We start from the raw sequence: 10,984 nt of genomic DNA, 5'->3' as shown, positions 1-10,984 counted from the left end.
ACTGGAAATTAATGTTCTCAGAAATAATTCTGTGGCCTCTCAAGGTGGCACATATTAGTAGCCACAATCATGAGACTGATTGATTTGACTGAGAAATCAACCTGGAGTCATGGGAAAGGTTGCTTCTTAGGGCAGGACCTCTCAGTATAGTTGTGCATTTCTAGCCCACAAGTCAGTGCTCTTAGGGCAACATTTACCCTAAGAAGAAATCTTTGTGGGTTTTTTTTTGTTTGTTTTTTTGTTTTTGTGGTTTCATAGATAGGTACTGTGCAGGATAGTGGGGGCTCTGAATCCGTGGGTAATCCTGGAGTAGCATCAAATCCTGTTGTAAAGGTAAGAAGTCACGCTGCAGTCCTGGTGACTCCCAGTGAACATAGTTTGCAAACCACTAATGCATTTGAACAAGCATAATTTGACCTGATTCACTCAGAACCCTCTAAAGTGTGGACATTTCCTTGTTGCGAAACAGTGAAGAAGCTCAGTTCCCTGGGCCCTGCTTACATCTTCTCACCTGCTTCAGCTGCCTTGAGTAGAGGCTTTGGGATGAACTTCCACCTGAGACCTTGTGACCATTTTTACTAATCAAAACTCTAAAACAGCTGGCCTACAAATTGATGAGGGATATGCTTCCAGTCTTAGACTTCTGTTGTTGAACTGGACAAAATTTATTCACAGTCTTGTTTATTTACTTGTAAAGTAGATACCCTTTTACCTGAGGCACTATAAGAATCAAATACTTCATTTTGAAAGGGCTCTGAGAAAACCAATCTTTCTGTCAAATATATATATATATATATATATATATATATATATATATATATATATATATATATATATATATGTCTTAAATTACTTTTGACAAACTATTATGGCTATATTCTCAAGCTTTTAGTCTCATTTCCAAATAAAGATACCTTAAAATTCATTTTAGAATGCAGAAAAAGTACTTGTATTATTTTTCTTGCCAAAATTTCCATTCTTTACCTCTTGAAATATATTCATTGTAACATTTATATGTTGAAGGACCCAAAATGGTTTTAAAGTAAGTAGATTTATGTCTGCCATTAAGAAAACACTTTTATATCAGTATTAATTGAGAACCTCCCCCAGAACTTAGAAATGCATTTAGCTTTGTAAATGGGTATAACCAACACACAATGGATTAGACTAAATTGTCTGTAGGAATATCCAAGAGATTATCAGTAAATGTATGACTGAGGAGATTTGGGGGCATCTGTTTTAATGGTTCCCAGTGGCTTGACATTTCCCTTCTCCCATGAAAATCCACTGCAGGTATTCCCCATGGAGTCATCTTTTACTTGGACTCCTTCCATCTTGTGGCACTATCTTGTCAAGAAACTCAGAGCCTTCTCCAGCCAATAGATCAGGAAGGCAACCAGAGGAAAAGCATACCTGGTTCTTAAACATGGTACCTAGAAAGTGTCACTTACCACTTCTGTTCATGTTCAATTGGTGCAAATAATATGGTGTCATCTAGAGGCAAAGGAGTTGGGAAATACATATTCCTTGCCTCAGCAGCTGCTTTTCCAGACCTCCTCCACACTTATGCTCTGCCCCATGGTGGTTAACCGAAGCCTCTCTGCATATTTTCTGATTTTCAGATGAGGGTAAGTAGCAAAGATATTCATCTATTAACCTGTTCTCTGTGAGAGCATGAAGAATTAATAGTCATAAGACATAATTGGAGAGCTAACTCTTCCTTTTCATGTGTAGGGCAGTTTTCCTTCTATTTATATTTAATTTGCTAAAGTGATCGGGACTGGAAGAGAAGAGAATGCGTAGTTCTTATTTGGGCTCCAAGCCAGACAGCTTAGCAGTAGAGATTTAATTTTTAAATTTAATTTTAATTAAAATGAGCGGCTAGAGATGTAACGAAATCCAAGAAATGTAAATTAAAAAATCAAATCAAATCCTGGGGGAGCATACACTTAAAGATTTATGCAGGTTTCTGAATGAGAATAACAGTATTTCATATTATCCTCCTCATGTCTATTGGTGATAAAGACATAGCTGTGCATTGGCATCTGTGGCAAAGTTATAGATACATTTAAAATATGTTTTAGATAAATATGTATACACTTGTGTATCATAGTACACTTTATTTCTAAATGGCAAACTATGTAATGCATTATGTAATGGCAATGGCAACATTATTGCATATGCTACACACATGCATACACGTATATCATAATTAGCTAAATTTTTCAGTTTTTCTATACCTTCATGAAAGGGGACTCAGCTTACTAATTTATAGTAGAGTCTTAAAAGGCATTTCATTTTGAGGTCATTTGTCTTGAATTCTAAAAGAACAGTAGGATAACATAAGAAGGGACTCAGCATTTGCCAAAGGAGGAAATATGAAGGCTAGGCCATTAGAAGACCTTCAACTATTTTCTTGCCAATATCTGAGCATCCAGTGACCTATTGTCCTTGGTCATTTTGTGCAGAAAATTGTCTACAGGGAAATTTTTTCCTATGTATGTACCAAGGCTGCTAAACTCTGCTGAACACTGCTAAAGAATGTCACACAAGGGGCGGATTGGTGCAGACACACACTCACCATTGCTAATTTTACCCCGGCTCTCAGTAGCATCTGGGAATCCTATCAGCTTTCCATTATGCAACCTAATTCCCATTTCTCACGGATATTATGTCAAACCTTCCCAACTCTCCTCAAATCTTCAGCTCATCTATCTCTTCCCTCAAATCCAGAAAATTACTTAATATCACTGAAGGAAAAGTCTTGGACTTTTCACTGTCCAGGCTATGACCGGCATCCATCTTTCCCTTCTTCCTGTTGGGTTGAGGAAAATTTGACTTCCCTTCTGTGTACTTGATCTGCCACCAATCTGCACTTTGGAAGTTTTCCGCTCTAGATTCCTTAGACTATATAGACATATAGTAAATTCTCCACTCTCTATCTGCTTGTGCCTTGAATTTCTCCTTCACTTCTGGATGCATCATGTCAGATTTTCATTATGTATGTATAGTTTTTCAGCAACAAGAAAAGACAAGAAAAAGTTAAAAAAAAATCTTCAATCTAAATTACCTCTGCAAATAGTACTCTCTTGTCTCCCATTCATAGTGAAAATTCTTCAAGATGTTATCTATATTTTCTGTTTCAATTTCATGAACTCACACAATGTTATTTATTTTTTTTTTTTTGCAATATACCACTGAACACTCACACAGTCTTTCGATGCCTATATGCTGCACAATATGGATACTTTTCAGCTATCTTGCTTGACTTCCTGGAAGCATTTGATATTGTTGGGGTCTTTTCTTCATGAACCTCTATTTTCTTGCTTCCCCTGGTACAACTCTCTCTTGGTTTGTTTCCTTCCCTTCCAGCCTCTCCTTATTTTTCTTTGCATGTTTGTTTTGCTACAGTTCCACTTTAAATGTTGGTGACATTCAAGGCACAGTTTTAGTCTTTCTCTCCACCTCACCATTAAGGGGTCATTAAGCGAATCTAGGAACCCCGTGGTAAATTCATCGACTCCCAAACCTTCAAAAAAACATTTTTAAGCTTATGACTCATAAATCTGTCCAGCACAAATCTGTCCAGCACAGATCTCTTCTGTAGGCTCAAGTTGTATATGTTCAACTGCTTGCGAAACATTTCTCCCTACGTATTTCACCGTAAGCCTACCATGTTGAGGAATGCACTTATGATCTCCTTCTTTCTCTTCCACACTTAATTCTCCTTTTGTGTTCTCCATCCCTGAAATGCTACCACCACCACCTACCCGGAACACCTCTCTCTTTCAGTTAATCACCAAATCATTCAGATTTCACTGTCAAATTGCGTTCTGGATGCTTCTCTTTATTCCTATAGCTACTGTGGAGGTCCAAGCAAAAGCTAGCTCCTTTCTGAATGGTTGCCACCTCCTCCTAATTGGCCTTTTTTTTTTCAATGTCTCTCCTCTAATCTACTCTTCACAGTGCACATATGAGAATATGATTATGACAGTCCCCGGCTGAAAATCCTTGAGAGCCTTAGCATTGTTCTTATGATAAACTTCAAATTTCAAAACATGCCATAACTGATCAGACCCCTCATAATCTGACTTTGGCACATGTGGCAGTCTCATCACTCATCCTCTTCCTCAAATTCTGTTGTCCAGACATAATGAACTTCTTCCAATTCTTTGAAGTATTGCTCTTGCCTACCTCTAAGCTATCATGTCTTATTTCCCTAGTCTGGAATATTCTTTAGCACTCCTCTTTTCGGGATGATTTTGTTCATCCTCCTCGTCTTAGGTTATCCATTACTTCCTCAGGCAGTCCTTCTTGGGTTTTTGGATTACTTTAATAAATCTTACTGAAATATGACTTCAACATTTATTTACTTCTCCTGTGATAACTTTATGCTTTATTATTATTGCCTGTTTTATTAGTTTCTTCTTGCTGCTATAACAAATTACCACACACTCTGTGGTTTAAAATGGCACAAATCTATTAGATTACAGTACTGGAGGTCAGAAGTATAAAGTGGGTCAGCAATTCTCTGTTCCTTCTGGAGGCCCAGGGAAATAATTCATTTGCTTACTTTGTTCATCTTCTCAAGGCTGTCTGCGTGCCTTGGCCCATGGCCCCTTCCTCCACCTTCAAGGACAGCAGTGTACCATCTTCAAATCTCCCTCTCTGATCTGTTTCATCATCACATCTCCTTCTCTGACATGGTCTCTTCTGCCCCCCTCTTTCCCTTATAAGGATGCTTATGATTACACTGCGCCCACCTGGATAATACAGGATAATCTCTCTACCTCAATATCTTTAATTTAATCACATCTGCAAACTCGTTTTCGCCACGCCAGCTAACATATGCACAAGTTCCAGGGACTAGGAAGAGAATGTCTTGAAGGGGAGGGAGCATTATTCTGCCTCTTACATCTGTTCAAATGTCTATTTTTCTTACTAGATTTCTGAAATCTCCTTAATTGCCCTCTTTATTCCCAGTGTCTACTACAGTGCCTGACCCATGATAGGTGCTCTGCACATATTTAGTATAAAGAAATAGTCCTAAATATGATTTCAATCCATTGATATATCCCCGAAAATAAGACCTAGCCAGACCATCAGCTCTAATATATCTTTTGGAGCAAAAATTAATATAAACTCAGTCTTATATAAGACCCGGTATTATACTATACTACATTACATCATATCATATCATGTCATATCATATCATATCATACCTGGTCTTATATTACATTATATAAGATTCGGTCTTATATTATATTAAAATAAGACCGGATCGTATATTAATTTTTGCTCCAAAAGACGCATTCGAGCTGATGGTCCAGCTAGGTCTTATTTTCAGGGAAACACAGTAGATGTAGATACGACAAATGAATGTAACATTGAACAAGTACAAATTACAAAATATCACCATAAAACAACCAAGTATAATCACAAAATAGTCTTATTTTTCTCTTTTCTGTTGTCCCTTTAAATGTTTTCACAGGAACTTGTTCTTATCCTGTCCCTGAATAAAAACTCAGGAGGGCACAATTGTTTCTCTGTCCATTTTCAGTTATAAGAACAACCTATGGTGACTTACGATCACCAAGCGCAGATTTCATTCAGTAATTTAAATTCCCCATCGCATGAGCATGTCCAAACTCTGGGTCTGTTTTTATGTTGAATTGCTTCTCGTCCTCCCCACCCATCTTGTTTACCATGGTTTCTGTCCCTTTCAGGGTTGGACTGGGAGTGGGGCAGAGTTCAGGAGAACAAGAGGCATTACTTGGCTGCGTCTGTGGAGGTGATGTGGTCTCAGCACTCTCTGGACTCTGCAGATGTTGAGAGCTGACACTTCTGTGTTCATTCATGGAATATTGGAGGATGTCCATCCTCCTTTATCCCCCAGGGAGCTCTCTACTCCAGCCCCTAGGCTGTTAGAAGTTAGCCCCTACCTGTTGTAGGAGTCCCTTCACCTCTCCAGCTGAACTGCTTGGGAAGGTTAAGAGTACCCCACTGCAGCTTCCTCTCCTGTGTGTTTCAATATTCGTCCTAGGGAAATGCTCATGAATCCACTGTCCCTACAAAGTCTGTTAATTGCCACTAACAATCTCAAAGCAGCCCTCTCCTCTGCTGCAGCAGACCACTTTGGCCAGCTTGCTGCTCACAGACTTCTTCGGCTGGTCAGATACTCATCCACTGTGTCCTCTAAATTGAAGGAATACATATTAAGCTCCCTAAGTGGTCTTTTTAAAGAACTCTTGTGTGTGTGTGTATGTGTGTGTGTGTGTGTGTGCGTGTGTGTGGTGTGTGGTGCGGTGTGTGTGTATCTGTGTGTGTGTTGGGGGAAGACATTCACAAAACAACTTTCTCCAAAGTAAATCTCTTCGAAATCCCTCCTTCCAAAGTGGGAAAATAAGGTTTACCGATGGATGTTAGAGATTTAAAGTCATATAGCTGAACCACAGACACCTATTTTTGAAACTCCCAATCACAGCCTAGGACCTCACTTTTGAATATTTGTCCTGGCTGAGTTAACTATTGAGTACCATGTGCCTCTGTACTACGCCTTGTCGTAGTCAACACTTTCAACTCACTGAAGAAGGCAATATCATCCTCATTTTAGGGATGAAGAAACCAAGGCTCAGAGAGGTTAAGGAATACTCTAAAAGTCACATTGTTGATAAATAGTGGACCTGAAATTCACCACCAAGGAGTACAAATCAGGAACACATGTCTCCTCATATCACAACGTTCATCATACTCTCTGTTTAAATGCCCATCTTCCCTATTCCATGTAATGTTTTTTTCTTATTCCTTTCACTATTCTCATAGTATTGCTCACCTATGTTTTAACAGTGATGTGGTACTCAGTTTTTTTTTAATGCAATGCATTTATATAGCTTCACATGCTATGCAGGGGGAGTGATTTTTCCAGTTAATAACAAAGACAAGCAAACAAAGCACAGCAAAACAAACTTAAGAAAAAAGATCCCAAAACACAAAATGCCTTTACTATAATATCCAATTAAAAAATCAAGAGAACATTTCATTGTTTTTGCCTGCGAAAGGACCAAAAATTAACTTTATGCTGAATTTCATACTCATTTTACAGATGTTCATGGGACTGTGACCAGCTGCTATATGAAAAATGCTACTTTAATTATCGTAGAGATATAACTGGCATTGCCCACTGGCAAGCTTCCCTTAGTGAGCTTCATCCTCACTCACATTTCGGTCTCTCTCTCTCTCTCTCTCTCTCTCTCTCTCTCTCTCTCTCTCGTCTCCCCCTCTCTGTCTCTCTCTGTCTCTCTCTCTCTCTCTCTCTCTCTCTCTGTGTGTTTATCCTTCTTTTGAGCGGACTTTTATCTTAAAATCAAGTAACTGACTCTTCCCATCTTTTCTTTAATGTCCAAAAGAGGATCGGGCAAACTGCAGCCCATGGGTAAATCTTATCCGCTGTCTATTTTTGTGAATAGTTCTATTGTTACATTTTTCATGTGACTGTTTTCATGTAAACATGACAGAGCTGACTAGATGCTGCAGAGTCTGTATGGCCCACAAGATCTAAAATATTATAATATGACCCTTTGTAAAAAGAAAGGATACTGACCTTTGCTCTAGAGCAGAGATTTCAAAACTGTGGCCCTCTGGTCAACTGTGGCCCACAATCCATTGTTAATTGGCCTGCAGCAAATTCCAAAAATATGTTTAGCTTACTTAAATAAACCAGGTGAGGCAATACGTACTTCACCTCGAGTGAGTGGCCCGGCTGTTTGTGTATTTTACCGCATATGGCCCTTGGTAAAAAACGTTGAAAAAAGTTTGGACACCCCTGCTCTAGAGAGATTACATTGGCATTTGCCTTTATATAAGACTCTCTGCAAAATATTGTTGCATACTGCATTGCTGGCCCCAACTGTTTATCAAATGTGCAAAAGTGATTTTTTTAAACTTTTATCCATTATTTTATATCGCCCATATTTTACCTTAGTTTCTTGTCTTTATTATATTTTCTATGTATTACATAGAAAACAACTTTAAATTTATTTTATTTTACTGTATTTCATGACTGCTCAAAAGCTGCCTTAAATTTCTTTTCAAATACATAAAAATAAGATAAAATACCCCATTGTAGTAAATACATTTTTGCAAGTTGGCTTACAGTGATTTTGATTAAAATGAAGTTGAATATAAAGAAATAAATTAATAACTAAACAATAAAAAAACCTGGTCCTTTTGCACTGACTTGAATATTTTATTGTTTTGTTTTCATGAGACACTTCCGTATACATTTTTTTCAACTTTGTATGCTTTAGAAGCAATAGTTGATTTTATTGACAGAAAAAGGCCAACAAACAATAAATATAATAGTGCATTTTGAATTTTAAGCTCTATTTTCTGTGAGGAAGATAGCAATGTATTCACTACAGGGCAAAACTGAATGAGATCCAACATCATTTATCTATTAAAAGTATTAAGTACTGCCTTTTAAAATTAAATTTTATTTTTTATTTCTTCATTGAGTGTTTAGACAAGCAGAATGAAATAAATGCTTTCCTGTCTCTCTCTATAATAAAAAATGATATATGAAATTGGACATGTACTCTATTTTATGAAATGCCACTTACTTAGAATATATGCTTCTATTATGGAAACAACCACTGGGTGCTATAAAGTATAGGTATTTAAATTCATATCTCTGGAAACCAATATGGATAAAATTGCATTGACCTTCTAAGTGAACGTTCACATTTTGTCTAATACACTGTTTCCTTAGCAAATCTAGACTCCCTTTTTTTCTGCAACTGCTCTCATCTACAACTTTCATATTTCTAAAATTTTATTTTACTTTATAAGATCCCAAAAGAGACCACAGATAATATATACAAAGGTCACACTATAGAGAATTTTATCTTGATTTCTAACCAGTTGTAGACCATAAAAGATTCTAAATTCAGTGTTTCTGACTCAGTACTAAGATGACTTTTATATTTTCAATGTCCTTTTGGTTATTAATATATGGAAAGTATCTAGAAAGGAAATATAAATGTCAGGACTATTTTCCAAGTAATTTTCTTTAGATTGCCACAATAAAATTTAGGAGGTTAAAGGGAAATAAATTTATACTGAGTTTCCCAATTAAAAAAACAAACAAAAAACAATGAACTACGCTTACTGTGGTGATCGATTCACAATATATACAAATACTGAATCATTATATTGTATACCATGAAACTAATATCATGTTATATGTCAATATCTCAACAAAAGAAAATAGAGGTCAATCCTTGTTATAGAGTCTCTCCACATGCATGCTGTTATGTTTCTGGTTAAGTCATACCCCTCAGATATACGGTCATATAAAATGTACAGCTCTGTTATTCCTCCTTCCTGTTTTCTGCCAGATTTGCAGGAGATTTTTTACTTTGTAGCTGAAAAACAAACAAGCAAACATTTAACTCCTCTGGGACAGCTTTTGAGATTTCAGGATGGACACATTATAAAAGTTATCTGTAATCTGAGAGCTCAGAGCCTACATATACACGATCCAAAAAAAACTGAAACAACAGCAACCGCAAAGGCATAAACTTCCTGGTTAGGTTAATGATACATCATTACAAATATTAAGCCAATGATTTTGGGGGAATTGTTGTCCTGTCAATAAGATGTGCAAGATTTGATGGCTCTGCCAGAGGGACTGGGAGGAGTTAATATGTGTTGTTATTTTACAGACACCACATATCCTCACGTCCCGTTTGGTTTTATATTTTTATTGATTTATTTTATTGTGTGATTAAAACAGAGTGGACCATAAACTTTTTTTCCTGGAAATTATTTTAAAGTTTTTCAGTTTAAAAGGTGGTTATTGACTCATCCAAATAATAAACATACTAATCTTTTATTTATATGATTAGATCTAGGAATGCCAGATAACATCCGAAAGACAATTTTAGGGCATGTTTTAGATTTCTCCGAAGAGTCTAACACCGAACTGAATTATTTTCCTGAAATCCGTACCTTAAAGGTTTATTAATGTTCTTGTTCAAAATCACTGTAATGGGTAAGATTCTTTGTCCTTCAAATTCTCACTTATATTCAATTCCACTGTGGTGTCATTAAATAAGAAAAAAATAACAAAATAGATCGGGCGGTTTGATTTTAGGGGCAAGCCTTTAAAAGAATCTCTGGTTTGCCTGTTCTTGCTACCTCATTAATCCTAAATGGTGTCAGTCAGTTGAGCCTAATAGCTGTGAGTGTTACTACCATGGTCAGTTCCAAATTACAGTATTGATTAATTGATTGTCTTCTTCCAGTTGTGAATTATATTAGTGCTGGCTCAGGCAGCTTGGCTTAGGGCCAAAGCCTAATTTTCAATGGAAGGCAACATGCAATTTCACTGTTTCATTGCTGTGGTTAAGTGGTTGTTCAGAAACAAAAAGCTTTGGAAAGACGATTTGACAAAAAGGAATGCACTAAATATAATGAATATGCACTTACTAATGGTCTCTCTCCAACCTAGAGAAACAAGTAGGAAGAGAACAAGTCAAAAATCCATCATTTCTCAACCTCAGACTTCCAAAACAATCTTAAAACAATTGACTGGAGGATGAGAGTAGGAGGAAAGAAGATCCAGAATGATAACACGTCAGCATTTGGATCTGGGGAATTAAGTCCATTCAGGACAAGAGTGGTGACTGTGGCACACTCAAATGAAACAGACCCTAAAGGGGATCATGGGCCCCTCTACATCGTAGGCACAGCTCTGCAGGGAGCTTAAAAAGCACCTGCCACTCTGTGGCACCGCTAGGGCAGCAGTGCCATCTTCTTAGAATAATACAAACGTTACCAATTTGAAAGGCAAAAGAAGAGGAACTCATTTTATGTCACCTCTCTGCTTTAACAAGGAACATTGATTAGATGGGTGTGTTTATCATTGATTCTTATGGAACAGGAAAAGCTAAATGGGTCATTAAGAGGTTAATAAGTTTCACAA

Source organism: Rhinolophus ferrumequinum, chromosome 12 (genome assembly GCF_004115265.2).
Source record: "Rhinolophus ferrumequinum isolate MPI-CBG mRhiFer1 chromosome 12, mRhiFer1_v1.p, whole genome shotgun sequence".
In the NCBI taxonomy this organism is placed as follows: domain Eukaryota; kingdom Metazoa; phylum Chordata; class Mammalia; order Chiroptera; family Rhinolophidae; genus Rhinolophus; species Rhinolophus ferrumequinum.
The sequence above is the reverse complement of the archived record's forward strand: the minus strand, read 5'-3'. Positions refer to the sequence as shown.